The following is a 26,037-nucleotide window of genomic DNA, read 5'->3' on the forward strand; positions in this document are numbered from 1 at the left end:
CGGTTTAATTTATGTACTTCTTTTACCTTTATACCTAAATTTTGCGGTAAATCGCAAATGTTACAACTATAAATAATACCAATATACATATTATGATTTTTTTTATTCTAGCCTCTATCATCTTAGGTTCGGATTCGCGTAGTTTAAACATTAAAAACTAGATCAACGGCAAAGTGACATCTATTGATTACAAATTATAATAAACACAGTCATTTATGAATAATTATATAGATGTCACCGACTTGCAGATATTCATTATGTCTGATGACTTATCTAGTTAGTACAAATTTACTTTGTCGTAACGCACTAGGCTATCGTCCGTCAAATAATAAACTAGTGTAAGTAATAAAAAAATATTATTTTGAAGCACTATTTTTCTAATACATTTAATTAGGCTTACGATAGTCTTAATTTAATTAAAATTATTTTGTTCAAATTGTGATTTTTTTATATGTTTATGATGCCTGTATAAGTATATTGCTTTTTTTTAATGATAAGATTGCATGAATCATGTATTGCACATTTATTTTATTATTATATTAGTCATCGTAAAGAAGAGCATAAACGAGATTTTCGAAAGCTTTTATAATGCTTGTGAAATTATTAATTTTTTAATGTTAAAACCCTTATATGGCAAAAAGTAAGTGTATGAGTGATTTACAGAAATAACCTGTTTTAAATTAGTGAGTTATATTTTTTTAGGTTGGCATCCGTCATGCCGCACAAAAATGATTCGGTTATTATTATTAAAAGTATTTGCATTGTAATGGTTCATTTTCGATGAACATTTAAAAAGCTGCTAATCAAATGCAACGTTTACACACAAACTAGTAATTAATTGTGGTGGCAAAAGTGTGCGAGCCTTAAGTCTCCCTCAGGAGGAGCTATTTATATAAAAGACTTTCTTGTAGGGGCAAAATATAAATCTCACTTATAAGTTTTACTTAATGGCTTACTCCAAAAAACATATCAGGACATTTTTTTATTTGTACTAATTTTAGGTCCCTCTTACGAGCAGTAAACAGCTCATTATTAAAATGACCATACATGGCAAAGTACTTATATGTATACACATATTATTATAACAAACATTATTAGGAACCGTAATAATTAAATACATACGAATATTGCCTAGATAAAACATTACACGTGGAAAAGTAATAAGTTTTTTAAGGAAAGTTATTTAAATTCAATATTAAAAGGACACAAGGTGAAAACAAATATTTGATTGAAAAATGATATCGATGAAGATTCATAAACTATTTTTTAAATAGTTTTATTTGGTTTTACAAAATGTTAAAAATCAGGTTAATTAAAAATGTGACAGTTAGGTAAATATATCAACGAACGGTGATAGATATAAATTATTATATTATACGATATCTGATCGGTAAAAAATAATAAAGGCAAATTATTGCAACGTTTTTAATTATAATATAGAAAATATGTCTCTTTTAATCTCGCTCTGAAAGTGTTTAAGCATAATCCCTGTATTTCTTACGCACATATCGTTTAAACACATAATAGTCCAGTCAAATAAGGGTTTAACCTCGGAATGAAAGATGACAAGCTGAAATTTTGCACAGACCTTTGTTTTGGCGTTCTAAATATATGGTGAAAAGTCTCAAAAGATATCGTGTCTGCTAATCAAGATATTAGAGGTCAAAGGTCATAAAAATCGTTTTTTTGCAAATATCTTGCCTCTTTTGCGTCGCATGTCATTAAATGTTTAACAAAACTTATAGAAAATAAAATTTTCTACAAGTTTGTTTTAAATTATTTCTTCGTATGGTTAATGGTTTTCGACATATAGCGCGGGGAGTGGGAAGCGCGCATCCGTTTATAGGATAACGCTATGTAAACTACGGAGCCAGAGTTACTTGTACATTCTTCCACAGTTTCGTAGAAAACATCGCAAATTGTTATCTGCTGAATAAACCCATCTAAAGCATTATAACTTTCAATCTCCATATCTTCAAAAATCATCATCGATAATGCAAAAAGTAATACGTATGGCCTCTGATACTTCTTGCAAAAGCGGGACCATCCAACATTTTGTCGACAGAATTCGATGCATAAATTGTACTGAGAGCTTCCTTGATTCCGCTTCCATTCATTATATACCCTATGCATCCAATAAAAGACATAAGCATATGAAAGCCTCCTAGTTTCACAACTACTCTAGACAAGTCTGAGCTAGCATCTGAAGCTGCTACGATTTCACGTGCTTTTATGTACAACGGCTGATCAAAAGTTATTAAGCATGTTCTTTGTTCATGTTTCTTGGCAGTGTTTATAGCACACTGTAATGTAGTGTAAATTGTGTCCATATTACTCACAGGATGATGAATAAAAGTAAGAAACAGAATTTTGTAAGTTGTTTAATAAATCCATTCCACCCTGGTACGGTGAGATATTTTTCCACTTTCCATACTTCCACACCAAATCAACTACATTAAATATTTGTTCGGTTAGTTCTTCTACATCATTAAAATTTTGAACTTGAATCTCTTGCTCAATCCGGGTACGATATGATTTTCATACACTAGAAGGGGTATATGTGATAGTGCTGCTAACTCCTTTGCACTTGGTTTTGTTGTAAATTTCTTTATGCGGTCATCGGATATAACTTCAGATTTTGGAGTTATTATTTTTATCATTCCCATTATATGAACAGTATTATAGCCATCAAGAGTATAAATATTTTTCTGCATTATCTGCTGCATACTGTACTAAGGCACTTGACTATGATGGTTGATTACGAGCCGGTGGGTGATAAACAGCTGAAATTTAACATTTTACAGTATCACTATATGAAGCGAAAAAACCTAAACTTGACAAAACATCCAAAAGTCTTTTTGGATGTTTGGCCTATCTGTATTTTTTCTATGAAGAAATACAGATAGGCCTATTAATAACTGCGAAGAAAAGGACCGTTCTCGTATGGAAGTCATTATAGCATGACTTATAGCTGTGTATTTCGTTTTAAAATGCCCCGTCTTTCCTTTTCTGTTCTTTATAATAACTTCTTGCAGAAAATGTAATAAAGTTTTCGCAATTTCTTTATTAATATTTTACTCGGGGGCGGATAAGACTTGGTCTCAACAACAGAAGATCGAATATCTTCTCTAATAATCGCCGCAGCAGCTTCCACTACGCGCAAGTGTCCTTCTTCCGAAGTGCCTTTTTTATTTTCATACCAAGCTATGGATAAAACTTAAGCTTGAGCATCGCGAAAAGAAAAAATAGGGAATGATCCAATCTTCGTTATAACTATAATATCAGTTAAATATTTTTCTCTTAATTTGGAAATGATCTTCTTATCATCTGGTACATACTCCGTAAGGACATCTCTCAACTCTTTCAATTTTTTCGCACAAATTTCTTGTCGAGCAATATTTTATTTTTAATTCCTAATAATACAATGAAGAAAGTAATAAAATTATGGTTCAAACGACTTGCCGAGACCACTTTTTTCACGATTGTTTACTTTTTCAAAGCTTATACCAAGTTAAGCAGGTAGAAATACTCGCTGGATTCTATAAACGGATGTACGCCTCCCATTCTTCGCGCTATATCTCAAAAACGGTTAAGGATACAAAACAAATATCATAACTAAACTTGTAGATAATTTTATGCTTTACAAGTTTTGTGAAGCATCTAATGACGTGCAACGCATAAAAAGCGAGATATTTGCAAAAAAACAAATTTTGTGACCTTTGACCTTTGATATCTTGATTAGCAGACACGATATTTTATGAGACTTTTCACCCTGTCCTTAGAACATCAAAACGAAGGTCTGTGCAAAATTTCAGCTTGGTATCTTTCATTCCGAGGTTTAGCCTTTATTTCGCCTTATTTGACTGGACTATAAGTAAATATATATTTTTTCTAAATCTATAAATAAATAAATAAACAACAGAGCACACCTAAAGTTATAGTAAAGAAAAAAATTGTATTGATTTATTAAAATTATTTAAAATAAAATACATGTTTCATTAATCTATAAAAAACATATCTATAGACATATAAAATATCTTAAATATGTGTTAAAATATTATTGTCCTATGTATCGTCATTATTTTTATTAATTAATTTATTTATACCTCTCGAGATTTTAGAAAACTAAATTGTTATTTAAATAAAAAATATTTTTTGTAAGTAATTTAATTTGCAAATTAAAAAAACACAAAGTATAAAAAATTTAATTGATTGTAATATGAAATTTAAAAAAATTATACGCTTATTCATAAATAGTTTTATTTTACATTTATTCTGAAAATAAGTATGTACACGACAAAATTAACTATAAAGGCCAAAAGTATTTGTAAGCATCAAAAACTTTTTTAACAAATTGATACAAAATATTAAATATGTTATTTTATGTACTTCAAATTTGCAAAATATGTCACCCCATCATAAATGTCTTGATAATTTGTTCGCAATTAACGTGTATTGAAATTAAATAACTTTACTTAAAAAACATTTCCTTAAACCGTGTGAATGATGTAAACGATATTCGTATGAGCAATAATTCGCGTGAGCAACTTTCTGTGAACAGTTGCCATGTGAGCAATAGTCCGTTCATACAGAATTAAAGGTAAAAATATTTATATAATATTTAAAAAATATTTACATATAATTTTACGTATATAATTTAAGGTAAAAATATATTTTTTTTTTTTTTTATTTTCTCATACTGATTCTTTGATGGTATATTATTTATTATCACTTCTTTGTAGACTAAATAATGTTTTATTGAGATTTATTAATGTTTGGATCAGATGATTACCTTATTTTAAATTTGTTAAGTTTATCATTTATATAAGAGATTTTTAAATTGTTGAAACTTAAGTTGGAAACATGACGATGTTCATTATTAGCAATGGTGAATAAATAATAATCTTTTCTATTACACAACATATTTGTGGAGGGTATTAAGTAAATAAACATAAAATATTGTATTTATATGTAGGGCACATTGACATTTGTTACTACGCCGTTGGGCCACGTACGTATATTTACAAAATAAATATAATTTTATATTGACTCTCTTGGGACTGTTTTCATATTACAGTGCCCCAAATTGGTCTGAATGTCATTTTCAATTCATTAATAATCATTTCATTAGAACATATTTGTTCTCACGTATTCAATAATATTGCAGCACTTAAGCGAGTGCAGCGTCTGAAGTTAATTGTGGCTCCGTGTCCAATCTATGAATATTCATATCTGTTTCTGAAGAATAATTCGATCAGTCCGTACCGTTGAATATTCACTAGCCATAGATTATGCCGACGGTGCAAATCGTGCTAATAAATTAGCCGAATATGAAATTTATCCCCGAAGCTATCCTTTAACAACTTTGCCTTTGATGCTGTATTAGATATATAATATAATATGAAGGATATCCAATAAGTTTAGAGGAATTTTAAAGTATACAAACAGAATGATTATTGAGTCGCAAAAAAATATTAAAAATATCATCTAATATCAATTTAAATACTTTAGCGAATTTTCGTTATTTTAAATTTTAAGCCTAATTTCGTCTCATTGATCCAATACGTCACTCCTTGACATTTACGTTCCTATTCTGTGACAGCTCACACAAATTGTATTCATTATGTTTGATCTAGCGCCCAAAAAGTCAACGAAAGAGTAACCTGTTGAAAAATACAAAGTATTAAATCACTTCCTGAACATAAAGAAAAGAAAACATCCGAAAGTCAGAGCCCCGTCTAGCGAGATCACCTAATAAAGCCTGACGAATCTCGAGAAGGGGAGAAGACAATTTCTTCTATGCATAAGCTCTCTCCTTCTTTTCCTTCTTTGTAAAAGTGTGTGTGTGTGTTGTTCTGTCTTCATAAATTGTTGTATGTCACACGAGCCCATGGTAAATTACGTTTTCCCCGCAGCGTTTTCCTGTGTTTTCCCGAGTTATTAATCCTTTCGTCAGCTGATAAATGCGCTCGCTACGCCTACCCTAGAGAGCGAGAAAAATCTTCTCAAAGACGAACTATCGCACGTGTGAGAATGTTAGGTATGTTCAACCGAAAACGTCGAATAGGGAATACCTTTTTACCACCTACCGCCTGTGTAATTTAAGCGTCAGATTTATAAAATCTATCTCATCAGACTTTAGAGTCGGTATCGCTATAAATAGTATAATCATTTTTATTTTTATTTACAAATTTATTTAAAAAGTATAATGTATACAACAGTATGTAAATTTATCTACATTTGTATTAATACATTAGTAAAACTTTCCATAATATTATTTTTGCTTGATATTTCTACTTTGTGTAGGATTACCACTGTCCTAAATAAAGAGGAAGTAAGTACTTGAATCAAAACATTGCTGGAAGCTCTTAAGCAAAGATGTTGTTTTTTCTGGCTCCTCTTTTTCCTTGTATCTTATTTTGAATAATAAACTTCCCTTTTTGATTGTCTGTATTATTTTTCAATCTGTTTTTTCAATCGCGAAATCACACTAACTAATAAGAAAAATTCGTATATTAATCAACATTTCAAAGGAACCTAGATTTTCAATCTCTATGCTTTTACTTTATATATTATGCGGTATAAAATATGTTGCTAGTAATTGCAAAAACTTTCAATATTTTTTTTTAAATACACTCTCCGAGATTTTCAGAATTATTTATTTCTATCTCTATCTTTCCTAGCGCAAGGTTTTAGCTTTCTATATTTAAGAACCTATTTATATATATAATCAATAAATCGTAATCTCCTAAACTAATATAAATCTGATATAAAAAACAGTTTTTTTTATCTATATAAATAATATTTATAAACATAATGAATAACAGTAAACCAATATATGGCAACTAAGATTCAGGTTAAAGTCAGGCTAAAAAAATTGTATTTATAATAGAAAATGTAATATGAAAAATAGTCGAGGAGCTTTGTTACATCAAAAAGTATATAATATGTACGTTATGTATTAACTGTGTTATTACTCTGCAGTTTCATAAAACGCTGACAACACACACATTTCACCAAACAGTTTACGCGCTGAAAAACATTTGCACGAGTGTTGATTTTGTATGATGCCTCGACAAAACTGTTTGTTTGCATATTACATAGTGAAAATTAATATAACATATGTATTTGCTAGACAGCAAGAATGTAACACAAGCTGAATATGAGTCATGTAATTACTTATTATGAGATATCTCATATAAAGAATTATTTCTATTAATCAATTCTTATTTTAATGTTTTTTAACTATTTATAAAATTAAACACACTTTTAATCAAAGGATATGAATCTGTTATACAATATAGTATAGACAATATTTTTTGTTAATTTTTATCGTCACGTATTTTGTATTATATATTAAGTTATGCGTAAAGTTTTACGTGAGTAAACTTTGACGGCGAAGAGAGAAGCAGCAACTTCTGCGATCTTTGCTGGTCTAAATTCCTCATGGTCGATGTTCGTATGAACTTAATCAGTCCAAGTTGTAGAGTTTTTAAAATGATAATGCTTGAACTCATAATTAGATGTTTTTATGTAAATGTGTTAAAGAAAGTGTTTGAGGTAGTGTCCTAGGAAGTAATCGTTGGTTAATCGCATTTCCTTATCTCACTCGTTCATATGAGATTTTGTATTTCGCTCCTTTCAATGGGACGAGTAATTACAAAAAGGTGGCCGTTTTATACTTTTTTTGGAACAGATTACCGTTGGTCAAATTGCAGATTATGAACACTCGTTTTAGAAGTTAATAATGAATTTTGAAAGGCGTTTGCAATTGATAGTTTTATTGTTATTTAGGTACTAAATCTGGGGTCTCTAAGACGTTTAAATCCCATATTTGTATATAACAGGCCCGAACTGTAAAATCGGGATTATGATTTTAAAGCTTATTATTTTGATTCTTACGCATGTAATTTTTTTTACTGTTTTTAGACCTACCAGTTTGATCCTTGCATTGGGGGAAGTGCAATGCTTTCATAAAATAGTTGATTAAATCAAATTGCCAACTAAAACAGCTTTCAGAAAAATTAATGCACTAGCGTTAAAATGTACATATTACGCTATTAAGTCATAATCATCGGCAGGTCAGTTGTTTTTTGTCAATAAATATTTGAGAGTGCCGATTTAGCTAAATGCTTTCTAAGCGCTTTTACACCTGATGATTAAATCCTTATATTAGGAAGTCCAATTGTGAATGATGAAGCTGACAAGCTCAAGCTTAAGTACAATTGTTACTAAAAAATAGACTTAATTAATTTAAAACATGAGATAAAGCACAAGTTATTTTATAATAAATTTAATTTTTCGCAGCGGGTGTTTGATTGAAAAATATACATTTACCGCATTTTAAAGAGCATGAAGGTCGCTTTTATTTGTAAAAAAGAGAGTCGGGGGGAAATGTAGGAAATGCGCAATAAGAAGAAAAAACACATTACTGAAATGAATCAACTTTTCAGCCGCTTATTCCCCGCGTGATTTGCTGAAATGGTATTCGGTAAAAGTGCGTACATTTCCTGCTTTTTTTAAAAAATTAACGCTGATTTGAAAAGCTTAACTGTTTACAAGGTATTGTGCGGTGATGAATAGATAAATTCAGTAGCAGTGAGCAATTCTCCCTTAATTTAAATAATGATTAAATTTAAATTGAGAGGTATTTCACTTCAAAACAAATATATCCAAAGTTCATTTATATTGTCGTTATTGATTTGTTTGTGTTAAATTAAATACAAGACCTTTTAGAAATTTTCAAACCAGATGTAATTATACTTTAATATAAGTATTTATATATTTTAATAGAAATAACCATTAAGTACATGTAAACGTTGTGATTGTTTTGTCAGATTATTTGTAAAATAAATAAATAATTGTGCATATCAGAGATATTTAATTACGCATTATTTTTAAAATTTGCTTCTTAAATTAAGAGAAAATGGTAACCCTGCTATTTTAAGTTGAACTTGAATTATATTTTAAATAAGGTTGACAATCAAAAGCAACACTCAAATTGATCTTCTTAAATTTGTCGTATTCTGAGAATTCTCCTGCGGTTTTCTTTTGACTCAGACACCTGTCCCTCAACAAGAGGACCCTCAGAGTTGGACCTTAGAATCAAATATTCGTCTCAAAATAATAATTCTGCAGAGCAGACCCACCCCATCTCTCGAGGAGCTTTTTTCGTCGGCCCATTGTCCGACAAACAAAACTCTTTTAAGCACAATGAAATCTCGTCTCAACAATCTTCGTTCTCATTGTGCTTCAGGCAAAGGGAATCCATTGCGGCAACAAGGCAACGCAACCTCTCTCTATATTAATATTATAAATATTTCGAGACCGCCAACTTTCTCTTCCCGATAGCGTCCGAAAAGCTCCATTATCGTTCTGGCCGCAACTCGCCAAAGATGACGATCTTTGTTGGTAAAAAGGCAGTTTGTCGTCTTACAACGCAGATCATATTTGTTTTGTAGTAGAACTATATAAAAAAATATAATTTGATATGCCATTTTTTTACTATTATCTAATGTGAAAAGTTTAAGCTTAAACATATTTATTTTGACAAAAGTAAAATAGTTCTTTATATTTTTGTATTTAGCTAAAGTGTTTAATCACTTTCCTACCGAGATTTAAGATAATGTAAAAGATGGAATATATGATTTTATGAAGACGTCGCAGAAAATTGATGCCCTTCAAATTGATTTTATTGAGAATAAGACAAATACGAAATATTATGAACTAATCATTAGATTAGGTCATTGAAATATTGTAAGGAGGTGTGAATTTGTATAAATATATTCTTTGGGCAATCCGAAAAAATAAAAATGTAACGGGTTTTCTCAATGAAATGAAGAAACGCCTTCATGTCTTAGTCTATATTTATATTATTTTTATGTTTATAATGTATTTTATGTGTATGTTTTGATTATACAATAGTTGTTTTGTGTGTAAATTATGTAAATAAATTAATAGGTTATCCACTTTTTTCTTAAATTAAAAAAATTTACAAAACAATACCAAACAAAAATGACTTGCTATAGAAAACTTGCTTTAGAAACATAAATTAAGATTTTAATTAAACATTTAAAATAAATATACATCATAAATTGTATATTAAGTCTATCACTTTTAATTTAATTTAGAAATTTATACAATTAAATTATTTGTGAGAAAGTAATTGCCAGAACACCTGCCTTATATTGGAAATCTGTTTTTGGGATAACTTATTTCTTGTACCCTTTGTTAATGATATATTACTACAACATATATAAATAAAATGTATCATAAATTATTGTACCGTTGCATATATTGGCGCTATTAATAAAGTAACGTGATTCGAGTAGAATAGTTCAATAAAAAATTTAAGTATTAAGTAATTAGGTAACAATAATTTTCCTTTACTTTAAAAATAAAAAAAAAAATCGGGCAAAAAGTTTTTCAAACGTTTTCCGCTATTACTAAATATCTTTCACTAAATATGAATTTTCAATGAATTAATACTTGATATTTATTATTTAATATTTTTTACTGTATTTATTTAAGGCAATGTTATATTTTTTTACTAGAGTGCGACAATTTTGAATAGTTTTTTTAAGTTCTCGTATAATACATGCGTCTTAAAAATTCAGTCGTCTCCAAAAATAAGGTTTAGCTCTGGGTTATAAAAGTCGTAGCTTGACCAAGGTTGACGCGAAGAGAGAAGCGGCTGCTATTTGCTCTTTTCGGTCGGTCGATAGTCGGCATACTTTACTTAATGCAATTCTCTTGTGTTTAAGTGAAAAATATTTAATAAAAGTTATTGTATGCTTATATACGGTTGGTCTGACTAAAAGATCTTGCTCACTCGTCTACTCTTACGACGCGACAGCTAATTGCGAATTATTTTTGGCATAGTTTAATTTATTTACTTTCATCTAGTTTTTTAATAAATTATTTATGTCACGGATTCAGTTTAAATGGGTGTATATTTAGTGTATCATTTCGCATTTACCTTTCTTAGTTTATAAATGTAAAAAAATAGGATTTGTATGGTAAAACCCTCGAGTTATTTTTGCCTAATACTTCGATTCTTTAGTCTTCAAAAATAAAATTTACTTGCCGGCTTGACAATTGCACTTGTTGAGGCGTAAAGATTAATAGTATTTTAATTGCGCTTTTAACGCGTATATGCGTTGAGTCTTTTTCTCACTTTTTTTATTATTTTTAAAATTTATTTATATATTATTCACTAAAACTTCACGTTTCTTTACTATATTATTCTTCAATATTTCTGATAGGGTTCAATAAAATTATGCTGTGATTATCTGGCAAGGTCTTAAGAATTCACAATGAACCACCAGACCATTCGAAGGATAGATACTGGTACTTGGTTTGAAGAAAGTAACTTTACTTATTTTTCTTCAATACAAATTGTAATAGTTCTAAACGTAAATACACATCGTCGTCCCACCAGTATCAAATATACCTCGTAATCAGAGCAGATGAACGTCAAACATGTTGCGAATTTCATGCTTTGTTTATTACGTTACGTATATGTAATCAATAACTAAGGCAGTTAATTCAATTGAATCATATATAATACGTGAGTCAATATAATTGTACTAATACTTAGCCTTATAAAAATATTGTAACTTAAAGGAGGTGCACCATATATTTATTTATGTAATATTTCACATATTTTATTTTCAGTTAAAAGCGTGTAAATAAAACTCATGCAAAAGCTTAACGGCAAAGCCGCACCGAGTTAAAAATTAAAAAATATTTTTATCCAATTTAATCCTTAATCTCGGTAAAATTAAAAATGTTTAAATGCGCTTGCTGAATATTCGTTGAGTACAAAATAAAACACTAACGAAACTCGTTGATTTTATACAAAAATCAAAAGCATAAGTATACAGCTTAATTAATTATTAAAAAGCTTTTTTATGCGTATATACGTACAAACATGACTGTGAATCATTTGCTTAATTAGAGCTGTAGTTGACGAGTCAAATAATTAGGCATATTAAATAAGTTATAATTAATTACGTGTTCTTTGATAGTGCGTGTTGTAATTGCTCCGCTCGTGATAATAAAACATAAAATCGACAATGAGAAAATCACCAATCGTTTAAGACTGTAATGATGATCGATAATAATAAATATTGTTTAGTGTTATATGCATATTTATCTCTTTTATTTTTAGTTTTGCACATATACATATTTGAAAGGTAATAATAATCCTCAAATCTCAAATGTTCAAAAGACAAATCTGAGGATATATACAGGCGTGCGTTTTGTAATACAGTAATCGGTTACAAACGTTATCGCCACCCTGTATGAATTGGGATTGCGAAAAAGTCTTTTTCGGATTCGCATCATGAGGCGAAAGCCCACGGGAAGGAGATCTATTGTGATCTCTTCAAAGTAAATTCAATCAACATTTGGGGATAGGCGGTTGAAAGGTAAAGTCCCTGGCCGATTATATTCGGTAGATATCCTCGCTTTTTCTTCTTGCTTTGCCTGCTTCCAATCAAGGTTGTGTGTGCGAAGGGAGTAGCAAAAAAAAACTATTTGGAGATGTAAGAAAAAAGGTAATATAGGGACTATTTTCTTTTTCTCGAGTAATGAAGAAAAGTGTGTTTATTTTTGCCATCAATTGGGTGGCGATTTGGCGTTTGAAATTTAAAACTCTAATGCTTTTAGACGTCTGCCAACTTCTTATCGCATTTGGCAAGTCGTCAAAATATATCGTTTTCTAGAAAGTTTTCTAAGTTTGTTAGTAGTTTTATCGGATATTTCTTGAAAGAAGGCGATAAAATGTATTTTACACTGGTTCGGAAGTTATTTTTAAAATACGCTCTTGGTTATGTTACTATTTATAAAAAAAACTATACAAATTGTGATCCTTATCACACACATTTTGCCTGTATATCAACTAGTATTACGTTTTTTTATTTCGTAGAAAAGAACAGGTTATCTGCTCTTATCTACGACGTAAGGAAGTTCATAAGAACATAATGATTCTCTGCATCATTTAAAAATAATTTAAATATGATCTTAGAATGTATAACTTTATTCGAGAACAAAGCAAGTCAAAACCTAAAGGTTATAAAATAAAAAAAAACTGTCTTTCAGGAGCTCCAAATTATTGATTACGTTTTTCAAACTTTTTACATATTAAAGTGCTATAAATAATTACTAAGTTTATCGTGCTTTTTATTATAAAGCTAGTCATATTTTCTTTACCATTATTCCACTCAGTCGTTCGCTTCTGCAGTATAAAGCTCAATTCCCTCTTCACGTAAACATATCGGCGCTAAAAAGAAGGCTGTCGGTATGTAAAAGCGTTTCTCACAGTAGTGACTTCTGATTCGGAAAATTTCAGTATGTGTCTGTAATAACCACACTATTAAGGATCTCAGCTGTAATAATAAACCATGCAATATTTGTAAAAAATATTAAACATGCGAACAGTAACGTGTTCCATGAGACCCAAGTCAAGGCTGACAAGTGCGAAAGTAATTTTAATCCAATACTGACATAACTAGAAAACCATTGAAGAACGAGTAAAACTGTACACTATTAAAGCCAATGCAACTTATCTGAAACTGCATCTCCGGAGAAACCCTCTCTTAAGTCTAGTCAGAAGAATTGTAATATTTGTAAAAATATCTATAAAACATTTGCCGATAACACTAACAAAATTAAAAATAAATGTCATAATGCAAATTAACAAACAAATAAAATAATAGTAATTGTTAAAGGGTATTAGTTAACCCGTTACGATCTTGATGCAATGTTTGGGCTTGAAATTTCGTTGACTTTTAACACTAGGTACCATAGATTCATGCATTGGATTAGCTTCGGCACAAATCAATCTAGAATGACGCTCTCTTTAACTATTTATAGAAAACGACACGATAACTTTTCAAAATCACTAATCGCATGACGTCGTCAATTTTAAATATTGCGTTATTTAAGAGTAATGCTTAGATCTTAGATATGTAATGAATCAAGGCATATATTTCAGACCACCTTTCTATATTTTTTTCACTAGAGGGCAAGGTTAAGGTTATCCATAAATTGTCTTTGACTTTATTAACGCTGGTTAGCAACAAAGGTTTTTTAGAGTATTGTCGAGTCCCGTCTAGGATTACCATACGTTTCAGCTTAAAAAAGTGTCCCGAAGTCCTAACCAGTTTGTCATTATCTCGGTTATTTGGTAAAATAAAAAGTGCTGTTTCACGAAGTACAAAAATAGTTTGTAGTGTGCAATAAATTATTTTGTCCCCTTCCTAAAATACTCAACAAAAAATATTTTTTTACATATATATATAAAAAAGGAATTATTAGATGTTCTTAACATAGTAACTTTTGCATTTCATGTTCCCAATTTCTGATTGTTCATCTATATTATTATCAAAGCTTTTTAAACTAAAGTTTAGACTAGCTAGAACAAAATGTAAAGCCGTCTTTCTTACCATGATTCAGCTTCTATTGTTTAAGCAACTTTATAAAGGTTTAAGTAAAAAAAAAATTGTGACGATGTCAATGATATTTCCAACAGGAGAGAAATTAAAACTGTACCATGTGTTATGCGAAATATTGGCAAAGTATTTAATGTAAGTTAGACATAATTTATCAAAAAATATAAAATTTTGTAGAGATAACTGCTAAATTGTTTTTGTGGGCTTAAAAGGGAAAGGACAAAACAATATTCACAGGAATTCCATTGTGTAAAACTAAAAAATCACTGCTAATACAAATAAGGAAAATGTAGAAATGCTAGCTAGAAATTTTTCAACATTATGTTAACCCACAAAAATGTTAAAATGTAAGGTATTTTTTCTCAATTCCTAAACTAATAAAATCTTAACAAGTTTAATCTATAAATAAAAAAGTCCGCAGTAATTTGCAAAGTAAGCTTATAAGAAGTTTTAATTATCAATAAAAAAAATACAAATAGAAAGCCTTGGGATTGACAGATTAGGTAATAATTTAATTAGAATTTGCATATATTATTTAATACACAGCTTTAATGTGCGCTTATAATTTGTTTAATCGATATAAAATAGCTTAAGAATTTAGAAAATTCAATTATCTACCGTCACTTTTTACGTTTAAAATAATCTCTAAGGAATAATATTATAAATAAGCAAATTGGCCTTTGCGAAAATCACTTGACAACGCAGTCTCTTAGACTTAGTTTGACGTAGCATATATGCGCTAATTTTCATATAAAATGATTTTAAACCATTCGCAAATAAATTAATTCAAGAATTAAAAAATAGAATCAAACAAATTAGCACAGAAGAAAATATATTTATAAAACTAGGGCGGTAAGGTTAAGTCAAAACAAGCGTTAAATACTGTGCTTACTCTAAGATTAAATTTCACTAACACATTGGTCCTTCGCTCTAAAGCGCCAGCTGTTATTGCGGCTCTCAGACCGATAATGACTAGAAGAAACGCGCTTGTTACAAAAAATAAAATTATTATATATAAACAATTAATCAGATGTGTGTTAACATATGTCTGTCTAGTATAAAGTAACACCATTAATTGCTTTATTTATAATATACAATACCCCTTTTAACATCATTTTTTAATTTAATTTACCAAAAACTTTTTTTTAGCCAACAAATACCTATAGTGAAATAGCATATTACATAATCATATTATATTTAAAAAAAATATATTTATATATAAATTTATATATAAATTTAATATAAAAAATATGATTTATATATAGAAATAAAATATTTTTTTTTGTAACCACTCACCCGCTAATCTCATATATTGTTCTTATCAAGGACTATGATAAGAATAACCTAAAACCAATAAATATAAGCATATGTTGTTAAATATAATTTAACTGGCATTTATTCCATTGTTTCTTATTGATTTTTGCTCAAAAATTGTATCCGCTGACATTTTATTTAATTTTTTATTTTTTATTATTTAAGAAATAAAATGGTTATAAATCAGTAACATGTATTATATTTTATCAATTTATATTAAAAATGGAAATATGTCTAAAATATTTATTATTATCCTACCCTCATATTTATTACCCTTTGATATATAGTTTCAATAGCCTTTTTTGTACAGAATTTAATCTAATCTTGAGTTACACGAAAATCGCGCCGTCGCTGATTTCGCGCGTCTTTCTTTCCCTACGGTTCGCCAACCGCGCTTTGAGCACTTCTGATATAACAAAATCCAATAAAGGATTTTAACGAGATTTTTTCTCGGGCAATGCGGAGTCAACAATACCGTGGGTTCGCCGGCAATAACTGTCGTCTGGCACCATCCCATGTGAATACAACAACCAAAGACCTGATTCTTTTATTAACATTAGACTCCAGTTCCTCAGATGAAACTTGTGTATTATACTTACCCAGAGCTCGTTTTAGAACTCTGACGTCATATTGCGCCCGTTTCTATTTTTATATATTTTTACTTCATAGTTTCGCCTCTTTGATACAATGCAATTCGATGAATTTTCTTTAAAAAAAGTAATAGTAAGGATGTCACATCAAAACATTAATCATGCTTTTAGAATCATAATTATAATTAAAAAAATAGGCTGAACCACAATTTTACGATCGAAATGGAAAATCTATTTAGCTGCCTTTCTATTTTATTGACTAAAAGTGTGAAAGTATGTTGATATGATAAGCTAGGTCCGAAATGTAAAGCAGTTTGTTTTTAAAATAATTTATATGTATCTGTATTTAAACCTCATATAACGAGATTAATAAATGCAGCTATCAATTAAAAACTCTGTAAAATATGAACTTATCATTTACTTTTTACAAAATATCAAGCAAAGTATCCCTTATTTTACTACTACTTTCATTTTATACTCTTCATTCATATTATGTTAAATATTATTCTTCCTTTTCTATACCATTGGCTTTCAAGTTTAAAAGTCCGTTCGTAAACTTTTTGTGTCGCAGCATATATCATCAAACGAAATACAGTAAATATTATTGCCTTGATCCCAAAAATCCACCTACGGACATTGCCAGTTTTATGCGGAATCGGTTATGAACCGCTTACTTTCTTCGAACTACCCCTATGCGTGCGTAAAACTTCACGGGAGGGTCGAATAAATCACAAGGGATGACCGTCCAGCGATCCAGCTGCGAAGGATCGAATAAATCATTAAGGTTGGGTCGAGTGAAAACCGTATTCTAAAAAAATCATTTTTAAATAAAAATATAATTAATAAAAGATTTTCATATTTTTTTTTGCACTGAAACTTAATCTCATATTTTCACTTGATTTTTTTTATAAATTTGATAAAAAATTTTACAACATAAAATAAATTATATATTAAGGCAATTTCTTATTATTATTGATATTATTTACAAAAAAATTGTAAAAAGAACAATAAACTAAACTTAGGCAATTTAGGATTTATTTAATTCAAATCAAGATTAATTTAAATAATCTTGTCCTGTAACTTGTTTTTAAAGTTTTAGTTGTAGCTATGGTTTTCTGTAGGTGCGTCCTGTAGACTAATTTTAAGCTTTGGATTCTAGGCGTCAAGCTGGACCAGTGGACGCAAAGAGAGAAGCGGCGGCTTCTGCGTATAAATGTGATTTCTGGTTGTCCGCGTTTACTTTATGACTTAATCTTTTGCGGATATTTTGTTAAATAATAAATTAAAAAGTTTTCTAAAGTAGTGTCTCCTTTTAATGTAAAAAATTATCACTGGCTTTAGTATAAGGGTGCTTTAATTGATAAATCCAATAGTTTAGACACAATAATAAATACACGTTTAAAGTAAAATCATGATTTGAAGTAGAAAATAAGAAAATATTCTTGAAATAATAAACATACACTTGTGTCCCCCAAAATCTTCACTTACTATACTTATTACAATGTTGTAGTAAATTCTTTACTTAAGTTAAGTACCTAAATAATTTATTAGTTCATTAATTAATCTCCGTTCTAGTGGCAGTCTCTCCCCAACTTAACAGTGATTTAGTGCGCAGTACAAATTGACCCGGTGCAATCGACTTACGCAAGGGTCAACGCAAAAACGGTTCAATTACTAAATTAGCTCAAATACGCGTATATAATCGAACAAAACGAGAGGTCAGTGGCAAATGACAAAAATATGCAAATTTCACCAACCCTTTAGAATGAAATTGTTAAATTCCAATTATTAAGTACTGCAATTTTGTCACGTGTTTTCATAAATTAAAATAAACAAGTTTCATATTACCATTATATAAATATTATATTGTGACTATCATGTGGTTTTTCTTTGATATTTAATCCTCCTTAAGCAGAGGTATTTGTGTGTCGAGCCGTTCAGAGTTTTCTTGATGATTGGAGCATTTGTATGCTATAAATTGTTTATGTGATCAATTGACTCGGCGGTAAACTGCTAGCGATTAATGCTGACAGTGAATTGCTGGCGGTGATATATTTTCCAGACTCTATTCTAAATATTCGCCTTTAATGTTACATTTCGAACGCAACTAATCTTATTCTATCTGCTGCTTTTACGGTTCATGTTTCAGAAAAATATGGAAAATATTAGGGATCTTACCTAATGATTTTTTAGTTTTGCTGAAATGTCATTGTCTTTCCTTATTTTCACAAGACAAGACATCACATTTTGGTCATTGTTATTTGCTTTCTAATTACGAGTTAGCAAATTCCTTCTTTACTTATTATAATATTAATTTTTTTCGAACGATCTCTCTGTGGCTAATGACTTTTTGCTTCCTAAATTATTTATTTTTTTATATTTTTCCAACATGTACAAGCAAAACAATAAATAAGATATGTAGAATACACATATGTTTTTAAAATAATTAATAAAATACTTACAATTCTAATAACAAAGGCCTTTCTGAGATTGAGACAAACGAATTCTACGAATTTCAGTCATAGGAGGTACCCCGACAAATAGTCCGATTTTTAAAATCATCCCTTTTGGTGCCCTTCAGGAAAAAAATTGTAGCTCTTTAGATTCTTATTTGTGGTTTGTACCAACATGAAGTTTTGCTACCCCTGCTGTATTATATTATTTACCAGTAATCATTTTGCAGTAGGTAACAACGCATAATTTCTTATTTATTATTAATTTTAAATTATTATTTTTTAACATTTATTGCTTATTTTCGTTATATTATATATGTTTTTATTTGAAGAACACTATTTTTTAATCAATACAAATTTTTTTTTTTTAATATTAATAATTGCCTTTTCGAAGATTTTAAAATAAATATTTTTAAATTACAACTTCATCTACAGTGCTGCTTCTCCTAAATAACATATAGTATATCATCAGATTTCTTTTTCATTACATGAATTCTAAATACAAACGTAATAATAAATGGCGTAATTCCTTTTTACTGGTAGCGGCAGAGCTTCGCTAAAAGACTTCCTCTTACTACAATCATAGCTGACCGCGCCAAGTTAATTAACACAAAGAGAGCTCAGTTAATGATTTAGTTCTCCCTTTTGAATTCTTGGCAGGGTTCTTTTGAGCGAGGGTCGAATTCAGTCCACATCCTGTCAATTACCCGGCGAGAAGGATTCGGGCCGAATTAACGCTTGGCCAGGCATCACGCCGAAGCGTTCTCCCAAAACGATCCCCCTGACAAGACTCCGCTTTGTCCCTGTCCGGTTTTCAGGGACCAGACCTTAAAAGATTCCCCGCCCCTGGCAATCGACTCCCCACGGGGTATTTAACAATTTCGAAGGCAAAATATTTTATTCAAACACGGGCCGAGAGATAGGAAAAAAATACGTCGATCCTTTTCGAATTTCCCGAACGAAAAATGTACCCAAAAGGCAATTAGAAGGACCAAAGTTTTAAATAAAACTGTCCCTTGAATACTTTATATTATGGTGAAGCATTCAATTTCTTAATTACTTAATTTTGAATGCTTTTTCAATTATATATTACATATTGGTAATATAAGATTTACATAAATATATGTATATATATCAAATGTAGCGTTTGTGCTGTGGGTATATCGCTACATCTTTCAGAGAACATGGATGAAGCCTACAACCAACAAGTGTCTTCTTCGAAAGTTTAATAAATCAGAATCTGAAACGTTTAAATATAAAAATACATAATACAGTCTAAAGTTTAATTATTTAGTAAATCGAGAGACGTTGTAGAATAGTAAATTTTTGTCGTTTAAGAACATTAGAAATATTCTAAAGGACTAGTTCTTATTTTCGGGATACGATATAATAATTTATTGCCCATTTATATTTTTAAATGTTATATTATTTATTTTTAATTTATATGTTCTTTCTTTCTTTTTTCTTTGACCAAAAGCTATTTTTATTTTCACCGTTTTATATTTATTCTGATCCTGAAAACTATAATTATAAACATTTATTATTTTAATTATGATTTTCCAATATTCAAATTGTTACAGTCATATATTTTTATTTTGACCGTATGCTATTTTTATTCTAAACATTTTATATTTATTCTGACCCTAAATAATAAAATTTTGACCGAGATTTTATTTTTATATTTAATTTGTTGCCATTATCTTACATTTTCAAAGTAGAAAGTAATTACACAATTTTACTGACACAAACTGAAAATAGGAGTGAAAATTTAAACCGGTATTATTCATTTAAATTAAGTTATCATGATGCATTGGGAAAACTTGTCAGTGCCAATATGTTTAGATTTGTAATAAAATGAAATAAATAAAAAAATCTGTTTAAAAGTTATTTTATGTGCAACTGCGCCTAGAATTTTTCTGGCGAAAGATTGTGGTAATTAAAATATACAAATATAAATATAAAATATAAAGAGTTTTTATTTACATTATTGTAATGCAAATAAATACTCTTGATAAAATTGTTATTTTTATAATTTTTTTACAAAAATAAGTATTTAATAAAATATATATACTACTTAAAAAAAATTATGTACAGCTGCGTTGTGGAATTTCTGTTGGGCAGCTGAAATTCCTAATACAAATACATTAGTATAAATAAGTATTTAATAAGCAGCTACATTTTCAAAGATTTATTATAACATGTGTATTAAAAAACTAGTTTTTTTGTATTTTCGTTTTGTCTCTGCGTTTGTGTTTTTTTAAATAATAAATATTAGCCAAAAATGTCTTGCGGCATTTTCAGTAGATGCATAAACAAATTTCGGTACACATTGTTTTAGATTTAAAAAACATCTGTCATGCTAAAGTAGTGGTATTAAATTAGTGCGCCGTCTTTTCTGCTTTGTTTGAGATCAATCTATGATCAACTTGGCTACAATTGTTGCTATCTCTTGTGCATAAATATAAAATAATTTAACAATCCAAGTTTTTAAGAAGATCTTGTCTCTCAATATACAATTCTTATGCGGTTCCAAAAAACGTAGTTTTGTTTAGCGAACGGTCGCAACAAATTTAAACAGTTTGTTTCACCACTTTTAATAATTATTATTAATGATTCTGCTGCAACATTTATGCTGAGCAGACACGGCAATAAATAATTTATTATTTTACGGAATAAGATATTGATTTTAAATCTGTTGTTACGCCATTACAGACGTCAAAGTTCTGTTAAGATTTGTAATAATTATTAACAAAGAGTATGGTCCCGCCCCGAATCGTCAGCATTGGATAAAATGACTATTTAGTGCTGGACTTTTCCTTATTTCTTACGGGTTTATAAGAAAATGGTCTAATACTGTCGTACTAAACTATTTTATTTATTACTTCGGTAAATAATTTCAGTTTAGATTCTCATCTGGAGCTTGAGAAAAAAGTATGAACTTGCATTTGCTTTAAAAAAATCGAACCAGCAGAGCTACGCTGATTCGACCAAAATAACCCATAGCCTACTTTCGTTTCGAATCATAGACATTTGTCAGATGATTTCTTAAATACTCTGATATTTGTATTACTATTCAGTTTTATTATTAAAAACATTGTTTTGTCGAATATAAATTGCTGCTTATATGTATGTATATAGATTTGCAAAACATTTAAGCCTAACACGATTTATTGTGCATATATAATGTTAATTCAAATTAAATATTCTGCAAATGAGAGAGTTGTTTGTATGCTAATAGCAGTTATTGTATATTCATAATAATTCTACAAGGTACAAATTTAAACAAGTAAACTTTCAACATCAAACAATTGTGCTAAATTAAGTTTGGTGGAGTGGAAAGAGCAAGTAGTTTTAATGGGTTTTAATTTATTAATATACCAAATTTAATGTAATGCTAAAAATATTTATAAAATATATAATCTATCTGATTACAATTTTTTGCAGCCTTGGCAACCAAGGGTTTTTATTTATAATTTTTTTATTATATAGAGTATATACTGTAAGAAAAATGTAAAAGATCTGGAGTTCTCAAAAAGTATACCGATATTTAATATTTAAATAATAAAATAATAGTATATCTTAGCATTTAAAAAATAATAAGGAGTTGCCACACTATTTATATTATTTATAAAAATAACATTTTAGCTGTATAGTTGTAATACCAAGATGTTGTAACCTTTTTGTTTGCTTATAAATATTCTTATTATTCCTTCGTAAATATAAGTTTAACTCTCCTGTGACATAGCAAGATTTTTCGCTAAATCCTTCTCATTAAATCGCTATACAAGAGCCGCAAACTCTTAAGAATTTCTCAAAAATATTAAAACTTTACAAAATCAACTTTACCACTCACGAATGCAAATTTCAATTTAATGAATCATTTACCAAGAACGAGTCGCTTTTTAGGTTCCAAGAAAAGATATTCTTTCGAGTCAAACTTACGAAACTTTTAGAATTTAATATGACAAGATAAATAAAATAATTAGACTAAGTTTTCTTCAATGCTATTGCGAGAGATATACGCTTTGAAAACCGTACCGTTTTTCATCATGGAACATTAAGTGCTCTAAAACTGTATCATATTTGTAATAAAGTATCAAACGTACATTTGCTTCAGTGTCCTTATGCGAGCTTGAAAGGTGAAAGGTAAGAGTGGAAACCCTGGAGGGTCTAAGTACTATTTCCAACTTTTTTACGCTAGTTGAGTAAATCTGACATTTAATTATATATCGATAAATGTATACTGTACCTGTGTTTATATATTACTTAGACCTACAACATATGTTATAATAATTAATTATAATAGAATAAAAAAATAAATAAACGTATTGTTCTAAGAATGCATATTTTTTGTGTCATACATGTTTAATTAACTTTCAGAATATCTTTAATATTGAAAAATGTTTTAGCAGAAATTTTTTTGGTAAAAATCTTGCGTTGTAACTTTACATGCATTAGCTAAATTTTTCGCAACGGAGTAATAATCAACACAAAAGTAAGTTTTGAGACTTAATAGTCTATAAATCTAGCTTAGGTCTATAATCTGACACTATGAAATTATAAGTATTTTTCCATGAATATAAATTAAATTCTGTTTACCAAATTTAAATCGCTTTTTCGGTTGGATAGGCATTTCAGCAGTTTTTTGGTTACATATGCATTGGAAAAAAAACTTAAAATATTGTAGGTAATGTTTACCACCGTTATGTATGAATTATAGTATGTATATGTATGGGAGTGGCAAATTATTTCGACCCCCGTTTAATGGAAGGCCGACACTAGAGTTTATCCCTGTGAAGAAAGAAAGTTCTAGCCGGCCAAAGAGATCAACAAAACCTTCATGCTGTGCTCGGGGATGGTTCATGAATAATTTAACAGTTTGTTCTGTTGTAACCCTTCCTGACCGTTGGGGTAAACAAAAATATAATTGAATGTATGCATCTGTCGTGAGCGATCCTTAAATTAGTAAATTCCCTGCAACTATCTGTGAGTTTTTGTGAACCACTAAAGCTTTATTTAAAATAAAAAATAAAGTAAAATATACAAAGTTTTTTAGTGAAAAAAATACCATATAAAGAGAGAGTGAGTAAGATGCCTCGTATTAAACATCTATCAAAGCTAATTTGATAAGTCCGAGATGATATAATTTAACTTTGGTATTACAAGTGAACGGCGTGTTAAGTGTAAAACGGTGTTTTTCAAATATCCAGCGGGCCACGCGCCAGAATCCCGGTCGTAAATTTTTAGCTTGTTAAAAGCCAAGAAAGCTCTTTCTAAATTAAGAAATACGCCACGAGTAAAGCGAGAAATTTTAAACGAACACGGTTATCAACTATGGCTCTGCCTTAACAACTGTGCCAGTGATTGATTTGAAAAGTTTTATTATAATCGATAGTTATCGAAAAATCAAGAAAATAATAATTATCTACCTGAAATATTGACAATTTATCAAGTCTTTAAACTTGTAATCTATGACAGATTGCTAATGAGTCTTGATGTTTTTAAGTGATTTGTTTCAGTTCGAGAGTCGTATTTTATACCCGCCCTCATACGAATCATGAACAAAAAGAAGAGAAAGCTAATTTAGTACCATTAGCGTTAATGTTTAGCACCGCTTTTAATGCATCTTTATATGTAACGATTCAATAATGATAAATATTACGCACAACAACGCTATTTGATGCAGGGTCATACATATTAATATATATAGCTCATGATCCAATCTTACCATTTCTCTCTAGTTTGGTTTGATCTCACTCTTCTTATTTAAGTAAACTGGGTAATATTTTTAATTCACACTTAATTTATCATAATATGGCTTTTAAGAGTATCAACTTGGTATTTTTTTGGGTCACAGTTCTCTGACTAACAGTACCTTCGCGAAATCAGAAATTTATGTTTTCGTGAACTGCGCCACCTTGTGTTTAAGTTTGAAATACAAAAAAAGTAACGTAAATCTTATTTTATTATAATAGTGCATAAGACGCATAAAAATAAGTTTGACTTTAAATATAAATAATAAATAAAAGAGAGCACAACACTCTCTATTTTCTACTAAGTAAAAATAGGATACTTTATATATAGCAATCTAATATACCATATGTATAGTAGTTAATAATTGAATCAAAAATATTATTTTTCTATTTATATTTAAATAATACTTAGTTACAAGTAATATATATATATATATATATACATATAATGCTATTTAATTAAAATATAAATCATCATAAATGAAGTATTCCTACCTTATTTTTAGTCAAAATGTGAAATTAAACAAGTTACATAAATAGTTTAAAGTTTATACATGTTTCATATTTTCTATTTATAATTTAATAATAGATAATAAATGAAATATATATTTATCTAATCTAAAAACTTTATATATGAATATTTTAAATAATCAGGAAAAAACAAATTAGTGTACAAGCTGGTTGGTTGGCAAATTAGTTTACAAGCAATTTTCTAATTTGTACACTACAAATTAGAAAAATATTTTTAATATTAACATTAACCTTTAGTATTTTTTTTAAACTGACAAATATAAATACCTTTTATATAGAAAATGTATGCAAAGGTTTTACTGAAATTGGTTTCAAATTTTAAAGTGTGTACGTGCAAATGTACTGGCACGTTTTTGAGTGTGCCATATGTAATGCAAATTTATTGATACGTGATATTCCATAAATACAACGTATGTTCAAGACGAATATTTGTATAGAGTTAAGATAAAAAAAACTCAATGTCAAACTTGAAAATAATTGGTAACTCATAGTTTATTACTTGTAATCATATAACATTATCAGTTCATTAAACTTAAAGCAGAAGTGCTGTGTGATTAAAAAATAGTGTAAGCGTTAATACCAACATATTCTATACTATAAAACAAAAAATAAATATGTTTCTCTTTCACGAGAATTATATTATTTAGGTATTTTTTTATATTATGTTAATGTTTATAATATTTATATAAGCATTTTTTATTTTATTTTATTAAAATAATTAAATTAATTAATAATAAATCCTCTTAAGCGAGTAAACATTAGAAACGCGACATTTTCACTGCCATTTTTAGGTCAACTGTGCTATTGTCAACTTTTCAACATTCAACTTTTAAATTAAGCAGCGACGTGCTGGAGGCCGATTAAGTGCTACTGCAATACGTAAGAACAAAAAATAAAAATATTGAATATATCCAAGTAATAAAATAAATTCATTATAACA

At 29.0% G+C, this 26,037-nt stretch overlaps 1 long non-coding RNA gene across 3 annotated transcripts in view; it reads left to right on the plus strand.

Annotated features, from left to right (window-relative positions):
• Positions 1 to 272: 272 nt before the first annotated feature.
• LOC148230295 (uncharacterized) overlaps positions 273 to 26,037 on the plus strand; it is a 36,940-nt gene continuing 11,175 nt past the window's right edge. For all 3 annotated transcript variants that reach the window (XR_015811137.1, XR_015811138.1, XR_015811139.1), the window contains exons 1-2: positions 273 to 338; positions 25,889 to 25,976. This is a non-coding gene — a long non-coding RNA (uncharacterized LOC148230295). The remainder of the gene's footprint in view (positions 339 to 25,888; positions 25,977 to 26,037) is intronic.

The sequence above is a fragment of the Plectrocnemia conspersa genome, unplaced genomic scaffold (assembly GCF_051122295.1).
Source record: "Plectrocnemia conspersa isolate PC_06_02 unplaced genomic scaffold, ASM5112229v1 ptg000010l, whole genome shotgun sequence".
Lineage (NCBI taxonomy): Eukaryota > Metazoa > Arthropoda > Insecta > Trichoptera > Polycentropodidae > Plectrocnemia > Plectrocnemia conspersa.